The sequence below is a fragment of the Papaver somniferum genome, chromosome 10, assembly GCF_003573695.1.
Source record: "Papaver somniferum cultivar HN1 chromosome 10, ASM357369v1, whole genome shotgun sequence".
NCBI classification, from domain to species: domain Eukaryota; kingdom Viridiplantae; phylum Streptophyta; class Magnoliopsida; order Ranunculales; family Papaveraceae; genus Papaver; species Papaver somniferum.
The window spans coordinates 137,599,313-137,614,434 of record NC_039367.1 but is presented as its reverse complement, the minus strand read 5'-3'; the positions used below and the strand labels follow the sequence as shown (position 1 = coordinate 137,614,434).

The following is a 15,122-nucleotide window of genomic DNA, read 5'->3' as shown; positions in this document are numbered from 1 at the left end:
CATGGGAAAGTGCTTTTGAAGAAAAAATCTCCCTAAGAAAGCTCTTACACTGTGAGCTGGTTTCCTTCTTCGTGGCCTCCACATCTGCGCCGTCTTTAGAAATAACAAGCCTGACCTAACTCTCACGACCCACATGATAGATTGATAGAAAGCACTTGATATTTCCTACCTCTCCAAACCGTTCCTTTCTTCGGTACTATATCTTCTTTTCCTGCAGGTGTCAAACACAGATGAAAGGAAACAACCATTCGCAGATTCAGTATATAATAACATAGAAGACACGACACATCTATAAGCAAACAAGGTAAAACAGAAATATCTGAAGTCTGTAGATGGGTCTTTTCATTGCCATCCCATGTCCCTTCATTGTTTAGATGTTAACCCGTGAATTTCTTCGCTAGGATATGAAGCTTCCCGCAAAGCCCTCAATGTCTCCTGAAATCATATAATTCCAATAAGAAATAGCAGAAAAAGACTTCGCATAAGTATAGGTACAACAGAATCAGACACAGGGCAGACCCAAAATAGTAAGATTAAGGGACTAGACGTGTATTTAAATACAAGATATCTTTTCAATTAAACTTTTGCAGATGATGACAAATAAAACTTGGATTTATTCTCACCTGGACGGGCGATCATCAGTATCTCTTCTACGGGAACAAGAGAGACCTTTACACAGCCACGCATCAGATCCTGCCACAACATCAGCTGAACAGTTAGATTGGAACTTGCATACTCTTTTATATTTATACAATAGTAGTCATAAACCAAAAATTCAGAGAAACCGTAACCAAGTTTCATTTACCAATTTGCTAATCTATGACATATGAGATACAACATAACAACAAAGAAGTTGGAAGCAGAAACATGCCTAGAAAACATTTAATCACTATTTTAGACCGTCATGGAAATCAACTAAATGGAACTCAATCACTAACCCTCATAAACGTCTCTGTTGAGTTCTTTTAAAATTACCTAACTAGTTCTTCTTCCTCAGTAATTGAATACGTTAAGCAAATAACTACCATTCTGGAGATTTCTGTAGTAGAAGAACTTGTTCATAGAAAAGACCCTATCTGACTATTATGGCCTCAATAGCTTCCTCTCTCCCTTTTTCATCAACCACAACAAAGCTTCCTACAAAGGAAAAAAAAAAATCATCAGCAAAAGCTAATTCGTATCCAATTTGAGCTCTGGATTTGTTAGATCGGTTCATACACAAAACTAAAAGCATTTAATGTGTCATTTAAGTTCAGATATACCATGTGAATGCTAACTCTGTAGTCGATATTCACAAGAATTTTGATTAATCTGTACAAAACTCTTTCTGCCGTTCATATGAGTTATTCCTAATGTTCAGTATGAGAAAATATTTTATCTCAAAATCAGTGGATAACAGTTACAGGACAAATTATAGAGAATCGTTTAAATAAGCTGTCCTTGTAATATATGGATACCATCTCTGCAAATGATGTACCATACTCATGAAAGAAAACCCCGAGGCGTCATTAGCTTTGTTACCTGTACGAGCATTACAACAATATTTGGTCGACAAGATGGCTACGACGTAAAATGGAAGTAAGTTCCAAACTTGGCAATGGTTTCAGAAGATCCTATGCAGAGAAAGTCTAATTCTGCGTCGCCAAACTTTGTACTACTGCATGTACAAGATAAAGTTATTACTAATGATATACGTGACACTAGCTCTAAGGAAGTCTAATTTTATTTTACTGGTAATGCGCCTTCTAAAGACCATTTAGCATCTAACCTCATCAAACTTCAAAAGTTTTGAGTATCAAGTGTTAGAAAAAACGGGTTTTTTGTTTTAAAACCAAATATGCATGGATTATGTTTTGATCCCTAAACCTATTGCCCACTAGTTATTTTTTCTTTTGAATTGATAAAACAATAGTCCCACATAGACTAAAATCTAAAGAGTTTTAGACTTAAATACCATAGAATTGGCTAAAGGGCATGGCCCTTTGGGTCAACACACTTTTGTGTGAGGGAGAAGACCTAGGCTAGGGCAAGGTTGCCTTTCCCGCACGCCGCCGTCCGTCGGGTTTGGGTGTGTGTGTGGGTTAACTAGATCTGTTGACTGACAAAAGCATACATTGTTTTCTGTTCGCATGCTTCTCTTGGACAGACAAAAACTTTCACTTTACACAGTCTTCTAGTCAACAGCTTTACAGCTTTTCTTTTACACAGTTTTCTGAGTGACTGTTTTCCTGACAAAGTGAGAATCTCTGTCCCTCTTTTGTCATACGCATGGAATCTTATTCCATTATTTTCTAACGTCCAAATTTTTCTTGAACACTATATAAGAGAGGAGTTTTCAGCTCAATTACACACAACAGAGAAACATCTCTTCTTCTGCTCCTTTGTTTTCTGTAAACAGTTACTACCCAGTTTTCCCTGTTTTAAGTTTTGTTAATCATTGCTGCCAAGTTCTAAGAGTGTTCTCTTGTATGCTACAATGAGGAACGCTAACTATAGTTGTATCCTGGAGGCATCTCGTCGATAGGGTTATAGCATCTCTCTACAAGAGGAGTAGCCGACGAATATTATCTTTAGGACAGCGTAGATCATGCGTGCCTTTATTATTCTGCGACAATTTGCTGCTGCATCAACCATTGGTTCGAGCTAAGTATTTTTCACAATATTTTTTCAATTGTTGTCAATATTTCCAACAATCTAAAGACAATACTCGACTACTTTTGGTTTTCCGTAACAACATGGGTAAAACTATTGTTGACAAACCGGATAAGTTTAGTGGAAAAGACTTTATAAGATGGCAATCAAAAATGTTGTTTTTCCTCAAAGACCAAAGGTTAGATGAAGTTTCTTTACAAAAACCCTCAAGAAGGCTTCATGACCGTGGTTATGAAGATAGACTGGATAGGTGGACTAGGAAGAATTACATGTGTAAAAATCATATTCTCAACTGCTTGGATGATTTATGGGAAGCCTTGGAGGAAAAATATCTCGCTGAGGCTGCTGGAAGCAAGAAGTTTTTGGTAGCTAGGTTCCTTGATTACAAAATGACCGATGAAAAACCTGTGGTCGATCAATTCATGGAACTTCAGCTGATCATCAACGAAATTCTTGCTGAAGGCAATGTTATTGATGAACCTTTCCAAGTATCTGCAGTTATAGAAAAACTTCCACCTTCGTGGAACGAGTACAAAAGGAAGTTGCGACACAAGACTCGTGAAATCACCATGATAGAGCTGGGGAAAAGGATTCAAGTTGAGTAACTATTGTGCTGCAAGGAAAAGAGCCTGATACTGAGCAAAGACATGTCCAACAAAGCTCATATCCTAGAAGAGATTGCTGCACCAAAGAAAGGACATGAAGGAAAATCTGAATCCAGCAAAAATGGTAACAAACGTAATAAACGTCGTAACTCCAAAGGTAACCATCTTAAACCAAAGGGTGGTGTCTCTAAAAACACCATCAAAGGACTGCTATAACTGTGGTAAACTGGTCATATGGAAAAGACTGTAGGGCACCTAAAAAGACCAAAAATGATCCAAACAGAAAAATAAGGCAAACATTGTAGATATTCTGGATATTTTTCTGGCATGGTGTCTGAAGTCAACCTTGTCTCTAATGTGACCAATGTGAGAGACTGGTGGTTGATTCTGGAGCCACGGCATGTCTGAAGTTCAGAAATGCTTTCTCCTCCTATAAAAAGTAGGAGACGATGAGAAATTGTTTATGGGAACTCTTCCACCTCAAAGTGGTGGAAAAGGCAAGGTTGAATTGAAGCTCACTTCAGGAAAAACTCTCGCATTGAATGACGTGTATCACGTCCCGGACATATGCAAGAATCTTATCTCAGAAACCATCTTACTTGGAAAGGTTTTAAATTTGTAGCTGAGTCTAACAAAGTTGTAATCTCTAAGGTGGTGACTTCGTAGGAAAAGGTTGTCACTGAAAACATGATTAAGCTTAGTGTACTTTCTTTGAACTTGAATGTAATGCATCTTCTTCTGCTTATGTTTGTGACTCCTCACATGTTGGCATGATAGACTAGGACATGTTAATTTCAAATCCATTGAAAGACTTGCTAATTAGGCTGCATTCCTAAAATAAACTTACAGAGGTCATAAATGTGAAATTTGTGTTGAATCTAAATATGCAAGAAAACCCTTTAACAAAAAGGTTGAACGTAGTACAACTCCCCTAGAACTAATCCACTCGATTTAGGAGATTTGAAATCAACACCAACTAGAGGTGGTAAAAAATGGTACATCACTTTTATAGATGATCACTCACGATACTGTCAGGTTTATCTTCTTAGAAGTAAAGATGAAGCCTTAGACGCTTTCAAATTATATAAACTTGAAGTAGAAAACCAAAGAGGTGTTACATTAAAACTCTTAGGTCGACCGAGGCGGTGAGTATGTGATACCTATAGGAGAATTTGCAAACTTAATGGCATCATTCATGAAACTACTGCACCTTCTTCACCTGAGTCGAATGGAGTATGAAAGGAAAAACCGAACACTCATAGATATGGTGAACGCTATGTTAGCTAGTTCAGGGCTACCTTCGAACTGTGGGGGGAAGCAATTCTCTCTGCTTGCTATATCTTGAACCGAGTTCCATTTAAGAAATCTGACAAAACTATATGAGTTATGGAAGGAAGACAACCTCCTATGCACTTTAAAGTGTGGGGGTGTTTGGCCAAGGTGGCCATCCTCGTCCAAGAAAACCAAAATAGGACCTAAAACTAATGTGTTGTGTTTTCCTAGGCTATCCTGAGCACACTAGTGCTTATAGGTTCATGGTATTGGTCAGAACACCATAATGGAATCCAGAGATGCAGTGTTTTTGAACACATTTTCCTTTAGGGTCTGGACCTCAAAAAGGGTCCGCGATGACCTCAGATGTTCCTTCACTAGTCAACCCCCGTCTAGATGATGAACCGAACCTAGAAGAAGTAAGAGGGTCAGAACCGAGAAAGTTTCGGTCCAGATTTTGTGACTCTTACTGTAGAGTCTGAACCCCAAACCTATAAGGAAGCTATGACTTCTCCGGAAGCTCCCTTCTGGGAAGAAGCTTCATAATGAGTGGGATTCCATTCAACAAAACGAAACTTGGGAGCTTGTAGACTTACCTCCTGGTAGTAAAACCATAGGTTGCAAGTGGGTCTTCAAAAGGAAACTTAGAACAGATGGAACTATAGAAAAACACAAAGCTAGGTTGGTAGCTAAGGGTATAGACAACAGGAAGGATTAGATTTCTTTGATACCTATTCACCGGTCACAGAATCACTTCTATTAGGATGCTGATTGCTATTGCTTCTATTTATGATTTGCATATACATCAGATGGATGTTAAAACTGCTTTTTATATGGTGAATTGAATGAAGAAATTTATATGGACCAACCTGAAGGTTTTGTTGTGAAAGGTTTGAAGACAAAGTATGCAAATTGAACAAATCTTTGTATGGTTTAAAACAAGCACCTAAACAGTGGCATGAAAAAATTGATCATGTAATGATATCTAATGCCTTCAAGGTTAATGAATCTGATAAATGTGTTTACATTAAATCTGTGGATGATTCTCATGCTATTATGTGCCTGTATGTTGATGATATGCTCATATTAGGCAGTAACCTTGATATTATTAATACCACTAAAAGCATGCTTAACGAAAATTTTGACATGAAAGACTTAGGCCCCGCAGATGTAATCTTAGGGATGAAAATCAAAAAGACGTCTGATGGATATAGTCTTAGTCAATATCATTATGCTGAAATTGTACTTAAGAGATTTAATCATGAAAATGCTAAACCTGTATCTACTCCTTATGATCCCAATTGTAACTTGAAAAAGAACAAGGGTGAGGGAATTTCTCAACTTGAGTATTATCGCATTATTGGCAGTCTTATGTATTTGATGAACTGCACAAGACCTGACATTGCCTACACTATGAGTAGATTGAGAAGGTACACTTGCAACCCTGGGAAGGATCACTGGAATGCTCTTTATAGATTTCTACGGTACCTGAGAGGAACTTCAAACTATTGCTTAAGTTTTGGGAAGTATCCTGCTGTGCTAAAAGGGTACTGCGATGCTAACTGGATATCAGACTCATATGAGTGAAAATCCACTAGTGGGTACATCTTCACACTTGGAGGTGCGTCTGTGTCATGGAAGTCTTCCAAACAGACATGTATATCTCGATCGACCATGGAGTCTGAGTTTATAGCCTTGGAGAAAGATGGAAAGGAAGCTGAATGGATACGAGGTTTCTTGGGAGGAATTCCACTCTGGCCCAAGCCTGTGTCTTCCATCGCAATCCACTGTGACAGTCAAGATGCTATTGGTTGCGGAAAGAATAGTGTATACAACGGAAAGTCTATACATCTACAAAGAAGACACAAGACAGTGAAACAACTACTCTCTACTGGTATCATCTCTATAGACTTTGTGAGGTCTAAAGAGAATATTGAAGATCCTTTGACGAAAGGATTATCTACAGAGGTAGTTAGATCCACATCGAGGGGGATGTGACTTAAGCTCATAGAATAAATCGCCATGAAGGATACTCAACCTTGTGAATGGAGCTCCAATATCAAGGTTCAATGAGACAACTAATTTTTGGTGATGTCGGAACAACACTATCTTAGTCCCTCCCTATGGTGTCACTTTGTGATAGTGATACCTGCATGATTTAGGATGATCTGTAAAGATCTTAATGAGTACCATGGATTTGCTTAAAGCGGGGTGTGGAAGGACACTCTTAATGGAATCAACTATGTGGATGTTGGAAGTGAGGCCGCTTCCTATGAGAATTTGAGCTGATTCTCTAGAGACATTCATTAAGTCCGGGATTTAGCCCACGTCCAAAACGGGCACAACGGAAGAGCTTGGCAGCTTTTCTTCGAGACATCAAGTGTGCTTGTTATTTCTGAATTGCATTCACTGTTGGCGGTTCAAGATATTTTGTTCACCGCTACAACAAGCAGTTCCGGTAACCTCTCACTAAGTTAAGGTTCAATCTCTAGGACACCTTAGCCTAAATTTGATGTAATCTGTTTTCTCATAATTTTGTTGACATGTTTTATCATTCATGTGGGGCATTGTTAGAAAAAACTGGTTTTTTGTTTTAAAACCAAATATGCATGGACTATGTTTTGATCCCTAGACCTATTGCCCACTAGTTGTTTTTTCTTTTGAATTGATAAAACAATAGTCCCAGATAGACTAAAATCTAAAGAGTTTTAGACTTAAATACCATAGAATTGGCTAAAGGGCATGGCCCTTTGGGTCAACACACTTTTGTGTGAGGGAGAAGACCTAGACTAGGGCAAGGTTGCCTTTCCCGTACGCGCGGTGCTTCGCACCGAAGCACGCACGCCGCCGTCCGGTCGGGTGTGGGTGTGGGTTCACTAGATCCTATCTTTTTTCTGAAAGTTTTCTTATGGGTTTTTTTTCTTATGGGTTTCCATACATGTAAAAGAATCTTCTCTTGTCTTATGTGTCTGACACGCGTGCTTCTTTGTTGACTGATTTGTCTGCCACGTGTGTTTCTTTGTTGACTGAAAAAAGCATACACTGTTCTCTGTTCGCATGCTTCTCTTGGACAGACAAAAACTTTCACTTTACACAGTCTTCTAGTCAGCAGCTTTACAGCCGTTTCTTTTACACAGTTTTCTGAGTGACTGTTTTCCTGACAAAGTGAGAATCTCTGTCCCTATTTTGTCATACGCATGGGAATCTTATTCTATTATTTTCTAACGTCCAAATTTTTCTTGACCACTATATAAGAGAGGAGTTTTCAGCTCAATTACACACAACAGAGAAACATCTCTTCTTCTGCTCCTTTGTTTTCTGTAAACAGTTACTACCCAGTTTTCTCTGTTTTAAGTTTTGTTAATCATTGCTGCCAAGTTCTAAGGGTGTTCTCTTGTATGCTACAATGAGGAACGCCAACGATAGTTGTATCCTGGAGGCATCTCGTCGATAGGGCTATAGCATCTCTCTACAAGAGGAGTAGCCGGCGAATATTGTCTTTACGACAGCGTATACCATACGTGCCTCTATTATTCTGCGACAATTTGCTGCTGCATCAGAAATCAACCATTGGTTCGAGCTAAGTATTTTTCACAGTATTTTTTCAATTGTTGTCAATATTTCCAACATCAAGCTCCCTGTTGATTTCTGGTTTGAAAGCTTCTTTCATTTCGTAAAGTTTGTCATAAACAACGACATCTTTGAATTAAGGATGAGCCTTAGACATCTCCATTACCAGTAATACGAGGAACAAATATTGTGATACGAAAAAAAATTAAACAAGGATTCAAGTCTTACTTTCATTTGATCTGCCCCTCCAATACCTAATGTCTGGTCAACATCACATAACAATCTGCATATGAGATTCCTTCTCATGTGTCAACCTTGCCACTTCATGGAACTTTGAAGTGAATTATGAAATCAGTTATTGAGCATGGTCAAACAAACAAGAAGCCTCTGAATAGTTAAGCTTTATAAGGTGATCGTGTCCTAGTAAGCTTGTCTAAATTCACCGATTAGAATTTCTGTATGGACACAAATAAGTTCAGAATCATTAAGATGGCAAAGCAAAATGGGAAAGTAAATCACAACGATTATTTAGATCATGATTATCAAAGTTATCAATATAGGTCCCCGCAGATGATTAGGCTCACAAGGATGCCCCAAATTATGACAAAAAGTGGATTCACCTATATGCGTAATGGTTGTCTGGTCATGTGAGTAAACTTGATGGGTTTCCCCAAGGGTTCTATCAAAGTATGTGGGATATTGTGGGTGAAGACACAGTTAAGATGGTTCACTTCTTTTTTCAAGGTAAGTATATTTTAAAAGAAAACAATCATAACTTTATTTCACTTATTCCAAAAGTGGATTGTCCTAAAATTGCTAGTGATTTTATACCTATTAGTCTTTGTAACACTTCATATAAGATTATATCTAAAATCCTTAGTAATAGGCTAAAACCTCTTCTAGGCAAGATCATTTCCCCATATCAGGCTGCCTTTGTGCAAGGCAGACTCATGATTGATAACATAGTTATAGCTCATGAGCTTATAGACACCATGAAAAAACATAAATATAAGAATGGGATCATGGCTCTAAAACTAGATATGTCCAAAGATTTTGATAGGATTTAATGGCCTTTCTTACATGATGTTTAAAAGCTCTGGGGTTTTGTGAAGGTTGGTGTCACTTAATAAACCAATGTGTCTCAACAGTGTCCTCCTCTGCGATGCTAAATGGTGTTCCTGGTGATCAATTCTGGCCTACTAGAGGCCTGAGACAGGGAGATCCCCTGTCTCCTTATCTCTTCATTCTTTGTATTGATGTTCTGTCCAAAAATCTGTTGTATGCTGAAGCTAAGAACCTTATAAAAGGTATTAAAGTTACTCAAAATGCTCCTGCTTTCTCACACCTCTTTTTCGTAGATGACTGCTTAATCTTTACTAAAGCAAATCCTAAGGAGGTAAGAGTCTTGAACTCTTTTAGAAAAATTTATCAAGGCCTCTGGCCAAGCTATAAAGTTTGATAAATCTTCCATGGCTTTTAGTAAAAAAACTGAGAATCAAACTAAGAATGTTATTACTCAAGTTCTGAACATTAAGAACATGGCCTTACAAGACAAGTACTTAGGAGTTCCTCTCTTGCTCCAGCATAACAAAAGTGAATCCTTTTCTGGCATGATGTCTAAGTTTGGAGGTAGACATTCTTTATGGAAATCTAGTCATTTTAATCAACCAGGTAGAACTATTCTTTCTCAAACTGTCCTAGGATATTTAGCTACTCATCAGATGGCAGTTTTTCCCATGCCTAAGAAGATAACAGACAAAATTGATAGTATTCAAAAAACTTTTTCTGTCATAAGGATAATAATGGTAGGAAATGGTTTCCTAAATCTTGGAGCATAGTTACTAGTCCCAAAGATAAAGGTGGTCTTAACATTAGGAGATCTGCTGAATTTAATATGGCTTTGTTAGGTAAATTAGCTTGGAGGTTAATTACTGAACAAGATGCTCTGTGGGTTCAAATTATGGCCCACAAATATTTTCCTGATTTTAACCCTTTATCTGACTCACTTAGCAGCCAGGGTTCTTGGATCTGGAGGGGTATCTGTCAAGGTTTAGAATTTGTTAAACAAAATTATTGTTGGGGAATAGCGGATGGTAAAAATATTAATGTGTGTAAAGATGTCTGGATTCCCTCTTTAGGTAAAAAAGTTCCATCAACTATGTATTCCAGTAATATTTCTAGAGTCTCTCAACTTATTTACGATAACACTAGAAACTGGAATCACAATATGCTTAAAGCCCTTTTCCCCATTGATATTGTTGATCAGATTCTTCAGATAAGAATCCCCTTGATTAGTAAAGATCAAGTTAGATGGCTAGGAACTAAAAATGGTTGTTACACTGTGAATTCTGCCTATCATATTCTCTTGCAGGACTCCTTAAACCAACAGAATCTTAATATTCCAAACTTCCCCTGGAGCAAGTTACGGAAGGTTCAACTTCCTCCTAAACTTCTTCATCTTATATGGAGAATTATTCACAATTGTGTTGCCACCAGAGATAAACTTCACAAGGTTGTAAGTAACATTGCTTCTACTTGCCCTTTATGTAAACAATATGATGAATCTTGTCAACATATGTTTATTGATTGTCCTGTCACTAACGGATTGTGGTTTGCTCTTGATCATACCTTAATAGGTAACAATTCTAATCATAATCTTTATGATTGGTTGTCTTCATTGTTCAATGCCAATATTTTTTGGACTCAAGCTATGCAGGTTAAAATTAGATACATCGGTTGTGTTCTTTGGTGGATATGGAAGTATAGATGTGTTGCAGCCTTTGATAACAAACAGCTCAACCCTTCTGAATTCATAGCCACGGTTAAGGAATACATTAATAATTGTGAAGCTGCTATTAGATATATACCTGTGAATAGTTCTGTTTCCAGAAATATTTACTGGAAATTCCCTGCTAAAGATTATTTGAAACTAAACTTTGATGCTTCATTTATCACAAATAAACAACCTCTGGGATATGGACTTATATTGCGTTCTGATACAGGTTCATTCAATGGAGCAAAAGGCGGGAAAACATTTGCAGTAGATGAGGAGAAAGCGGAAGCTGTAGCTACTCTTGACGCACTGAAGTGGGCTAAAGCAAAAAACATCCAGTTTTTGGAAATTGAAGGCGACTGTAGCAATGTAGTGAATGCCATTAATGGTGATTTAGGTTCAATAAAATGGACAACAAATAGTGTTGTTCAGGAATGCATTTTTATTATGAAAAACTTTGAATTTTGGTCTTGTCAACATGCCAAGAGAGAAGCAAAAAAATCTAGGTCTCTTGGTGACAGTAGCTGTTATGAAAATCCTCCAATTATTCTGCTTGGGATGCTGGAAAAGGATAACTTGAATGTTACAGTTTAAACTTTAATATATGTTTTATTTCCTATCAAAAAAAAAAAACATAATTGCACCTACAAATTAGTCCTTGGTTCAATCAAAGACAGGAGAACTGAAATCACTCATGAATTTTCAAACCTCAATCTAGGATATACCAATTTACATATACATCAAAATGAAAGTTCCCTAACCTTGCTAAACAAACTGAAAATAAAGAAATAGAACCTTACAAATGAATCAAAATGGAACCCTAGATATTAACTTCTAGTAATCAGAAAACACCAACATATACGAGCTGAGAAGAAATTAAGAATCAAACCTTCGAGATGGAGGAAGAGAGATCAATCTTGGTATAAACACGTAAAGAAAATGTTACTTCTTCTTTTATCAAAATGAGTTTGATAATCAAAACGATCAAGTTTTCGAGCTTTTACCTTCTTAGAGATAACATTTGAAGATCCAGTAGTAGCAGTAACATAAGGGTCTATTGATGAACAGAAACGAAAAAATGGTAGATAACGCATTGCACTACCTCTATCACTTTCTTCTCCTTCTTATCCGTCTTCCATGAATTTCTTTACTGGTAATACAGATTCCATTACTAAATCAAAAAAAAAAAAAAACAGATATCAACTCCCAATTTCGCTCTCGATTTCTCAATTTTTGTATATCTAGGGTTTTGAAGCACAGGGATCGAAGTGCAGCATGAAAGAGAAAGAGATGAGTTTAGCGATTTTTGGGATTTCTTAATATTGAACCGCATCTTGGTTAAGCCCGTCAAAAATTGAAGCCTCGTAATGGCTTATCTACATTTTACGAGTCCGATAGTTTTGGCCTATCAAAAATGAATTGACAGGCTGTTACCGTCAAATATCATAAAGGCCCCCCGTCAATTTTCCCCTCTTTTGGCGTAGTGAGTGTAGGGAGTCCTCTATTTATATTGTTGAACAACCTCAATAGCTTACAAACAAAGCTAAGTTCGTTAACTATTGTCTTGTATAGAATTTCCAAGTAAGTGAAATGGTGGGCCCGGAGAAGTGTGAAAATTAAGAGTAATAAAAACGGGGGCCTACGTGTAATACCGCAAGTGCACGGTCGTCAGTTGTAGCTCGTGCAAGTACGGGTCGATTCACAGAGACTGGGTGTGTTTGGAGTTTTCTAGCTATTTTAGGTTCTAATTTGTTGTTGGGCTTTTGAGTGGTCAATGGGCTTTGAGTACCCTTTAGATCTTTTGGAACTGTACTGGGCTTAGTAAAGTGATCTGGGCTTGTGGTTTTGAAGTGCACTAGGCTTGGGCTCAGTGAAGTGAACTAAGCCTCTGATTTAACCAAACAATGAGCTGTGAACTGGGCTTGGTAACCTAGTAATGAGCTGGGCTTTGATCCTTTTGCTTTACAGATTACAGTGGGCACAAAATTACAGAACATTAAACTGAATTTGGGAAGTGAACAAAAAGTAACAGGACAGTAGCAAGATAGTGAGAAGAAAGGAGCAAAACAGAAAAGAAACTAAAGACACAAAGAACATGAACAAGAGTGATAAAGAAACAGTTGCATACCAAGGCCTAAGCCAAGGGCAGTGATGTGAAGAAAATAGCAAATGAAAGAAAGAAAACAGTAAACAATGGAATGAGTCTAAACATGAAAAAGAGCAAAATAAAAACAAAACAGTGAAGATAAGAGGATGAACTCAACTAATCATGCCAATTCTTCCTTAAAGCAGGTAAAGGTAAAGGTTCAAGCCTGCCTTTTACCTAAGGTGTTTCACCAATGGACAGTTGAATCACAACTAAAGTGTCAATCCTAAGCACTAAATGTCTGACTAAAGCACAATTAGTCAGAGAATTTGACAATATCAATAAGGTATGAGTTGTGGTAATATCACATAGTTTTATCCTAACTACAATGCATACATGATATGCACTGTGAGAGTAAAATGTGGTTTACCTTGATTCAATTCTATCCTAGAACATTTCACACATCTAAGAATGACATGAACAACATGAGAACATTACAAGACAGAACAGAACATACACATTAAACAGGACAGGAACAGTAAGAACAGAACAGAATATGTTTTGAACAATAACAGAACTAAAACAGAACACACATGATAACAATGCTAACAGAATGGATGGAGAAACAATGAACATACATAAATTCAGAACAAAAAGTAACAGAACAAAGTTCTGGACGCTGGCTATTCCAGCATAACCTTTACATCACACCCACAGTCCCCTTTTTATACCCAGACACCCAATTTGGGTTTTCCCCCAAATTACAAAATTAGGGTTTGGTGAAAATCAAAATTAAATCAAAATAATCCTACCTAATGTCACTGAATCTACTCAATAACACTCACCCATGCCTCTATTTCTAGTTGTAATCATCAATTCCTAAGAATCCCCAATTTGTAAAATTAGGGTTTCCTGTTGAGAAATAGGAATCGAAATTACTCACCTAACAGCTCTGATTTCTTCCCAATAGTCTCGACCCATGCTTCCTCAACGTCTTCTGCTCCTTCCCATGCTTCTATTTCTTCTCTAGCCCTAGCTATTGTACCAATTTCTTTCCTAGGGTTTTCTGAGAAAGAAAATAAAAGAAATTGGTAGGATAGATGGCTAGAAGATGGGGGGAATGATTATAGTGGAGTTGGTGGTGGTGTTTAGGTGGCTATGGAGTAGGTGGTGGCGATGGCAGTGGCAGGGTGATGGTGGTGGTTCTGCAACAGGGATGGGTGAAGAAGAAAGAAAGAAAAGAAGAAGAAGTGGTCGATTTGGAGGTATAGGTATTAGGTTTTTAGAGTGTTGAGCGGCTTCATCAAATTTTGATGTTCTGTGACTCTGAGCTGCGGGATGCGAAGATGGTTGGTAGATCTAACGGTGAGATGAGAGATGAATCGATGCAACCGTTGGATTTTGAAACACAACGAAGTCAACGGTGTTAGATGATGTTAGGTACTGTAGTGTAGATCGGGAGTATCTAGTTTTGATGCACAGGCCTAGAAGCGATCGTTGGATTCAACTACAATCTAATCTGAAGGCTTGGAATTTATGCGCTGTGGTGTTTGGCAGAGACTTCAGATTTTGATGCTCTATGAATGAGCGACCGTAGGATGATGAGTTGGATCCAATATGACGGCGGAGAATGGAGGCGGTTTTGGTTATAGAAAATGGGCTTGGGTAAGGGTTTTGGGCCTTGGGTATGCCAAGCCCATATCTTCTTTAAGAGAAATTCTTCCTTCTTGAGCCCATTTCTAGTCTTTTGGGCTTATGCGCACCATTCTTCGCGGCTTCCTTGTGTAATTCCTCCCGGCTTTTCACTACTTTTCTGCTCTTTTCGTTCCGCAATTCATCCAACCTTTATTTACAACCTAAAAATGCAAAATTAAGTAAGAAAAATATTTATTCTTGAAAACAATGAAAATACAGAATATGGGATAAAATGTAGAATTACTGCACAAAAGATGAGTTAAATGCCAACAAAAAGGGATAAATATATACATTATTTGGCACTCATCAAATACCCCCAAACCTGAATTTTACTTGTCCTCAAGTAAAACAAAACTAAGGAAATCCTACCTATACCACTGTCGCTGGTCTCTCGAATGCATTTAGCGTATGCACTAAGCCTTTTAAACCACTAAGTTTCCCTAGTGGACGAGTTAAGTCTCGTGAAGGT

At 37.7% G+C, this 15,122-nt stretch overlaps 1 long non-coding RNA gene across 1 annotated transcript; it reads right to left on the bottom strand.

Annotated features, from left to right (window-relative positions):
• Positions 1-321: 321 nt before the first annotated feature.
• Positions 322-1,386, bottom strand: LOC113318760. Its single transcript, XR_003344794.1, has 4 exons — positions 1,263-1,386; positions 976-1,137; positions 624-693; positions 322-435 (listed from the first exon to the last, which is right to left on the bottom strand). It is a non-coding gene; the product is annotated as an uncharacterized LOC113318760 (long non-coding RNA).
• Positions 1,387-15,122: the final 13,736 nt, after the last annotated feature.